General features: G+C 48.9%; 1 pseudogene; it reads left to right on the top strand.

Annotated features, from left to right (window-relative positions):
* The first annotated feature begins 252 nt into the window (after positions 1-252).
* On the top strand, positions 253-371 carry LOC118602159 (annotated as a pseudogene).
* The last annotated feature ends 1,553 nt before the right edge of the window (positions 372-1,924 follow it).

Raw genomic sequence — 1,924 nt, 5'->3', positions numbered from 1 at the left:
GACCCTCTTCATATGAAAGATCCTACCAGGATTTGTATTTTCTGGAACATGAAAGATAGGGATGGGAGAATTTTTGTGGGTGAAGTGGGTGGGAATATAGAAATATTTAAATCTTACCAAAACATATTTATATAAAGAGAAGAAAAAAGAGAAAACTTACCCCACAGTACCTGCCTACACAGAAAGAAAGAAAATATCGATGTGTGTGTCTGGGGGCCGGGTAGGGGGAGAGCAGACTGAGAAAAATGGTTGGTCTACGGCCACGCCACCCTGAACAAGCCTGATCCTGTCTGATCTCGGAAGCTAAGCAGGGTCAGGCCTGGTTAGTACTTGGATGGGAGACTACCTCGGGGGACCAGTTGCTATAGGCATAAAAAATAAAAAATAAAAAAATAAAGGATTGTAAGCTGACAAGGTCATTGCAATCTGTGAGGTCAACCAAGGGCTGCCTCACCTAAAAAAAAGACATTAAAAAAAAAAAAAGAAAGAAAAACTGGTCGAATGTGGAGATTAAGGAGAGGCTACAATGGAGGGGCCAAGTGACGCCTCTTCACCTGGACAGGTACTCAGGGCTGCCTGGCCATGACACTGGGTGAGGCCACAACGCCACCGCCACCGGGTGAGGTCCCAGTGGCTGGAACCGGTTTGGCCAGGTTCCTAGTATGGAGCCAGAGGGGGACTGCAGGCTGTGTCCTGTGGAGCCTGAGGGCCAAATTTTGTCTCCCAGTCAGGGTGGAGGGTGTTAGGACAAGGGGGACGCATAACAGACGGGTGATGTGTGGGAGACGCGACCCAGGTCACAGACCTCAGGGTTTGAGTGGATGTATTACTGGGGGGCCAGTTTAGATCCAGTCAGAAACAGCATCGTTTCTTCAGAGCCAGGATGGCTTAGATAACCCTGGAGTGCGTGTGCGCATATGTGCGTGTACATGGGCACATCCTGCAGGCCCATGAACACATGTGCGTGCTCATGTACATACACACATATATGCTCAGGGTGTGCTCCATGCTGGGGTGGGGTCCAGGATGAGTAGAATGGGGGCAGGGGACTCCTGGGAACAGAAAGCACACTCACTCGAAAGACGAAAGCGCTAGGCTGGGAAAGCACGTGCTTCTGCCCATGCTGGCTCTCTGCACATCTCTAAGTCTTTTGCTTTTGTTCCCAAGATTCACCACACCCAGTTTTTTCTCACACTCATCTTACCTGTAACTAAGGAGGTATGCTGAAGGCTTGGGGATGCTTTCAGTTCTCCCCAAGATAGAAAGTGCCCCTTAAGCCTTTGCTTGAAGGAATCAGTGGCAAAACACAGACCCTGCGCTCATATCAAAGACTTGGATTCTCTCTGCAAAAGGCGATCTGCTAAATGCAAACACGCTTTGACTTCTCATGAATATATATGCTGATAAATCAGAAAGCTGTGCTTATATGTTCAATGCCTCGATGTTCAGTGGTCTCTGTCTCAGTCCATAATAAAATGGATTCCCTGAAGATTATATTCAACTTAACGACAAAGTGCCTAGGATGTGCCAAGCACTTAAAAAATACTACTTTACTCCTCTCATGACCCCAAGAGGTAGGTCCTATTACCATCCTCATTTTGTAGATGAGTCCACCAACCTTCAGTGAGCTCAGATAACTTGTCCTAGGCCACATAACTAGGCAGTGAGCTTGGCAGGATTTGAATCTAGGCCGATGGGCTCCAGAGGCCCTGCTCTTAACCTGTAACCCCACTTCTGCGGGCGGGAGAGGCCTCTGCTCTGCCTTGCTGCAGTCAATGGTTACCAGGCTGTCTCCTGCACTCAATGGGACCTCGAAGGCCAGAGCTGTTTCTTGTTTCCCCTCAGTCCTCCATCTGGGGGCACGAGGGCTGGTACATGAGAGGAGCCCACTAAAACATGTTGCGTGTTTGCTACTGGAACCGGG

Source organism: Rousettus aegyptiacus, unplaced genomic scaffold (genome assembly GCF_014176215.1).
Source record: "Rousettus aegyptiacus isolate mRouAeg1 unplaced genomic scaffold, mRouAeg1.p scaffold_m13_p_4, whole genome shotgun sequence".
NCBI lineage: Eukaryota > Metazoa > Chordata > Mammalia > Chiroptera > Pteropodidae > Rousettus > Rousettus aegyptiacus.
This window is presented reverse-complemented; position numbering and strand designations above follow the sequence as displayed.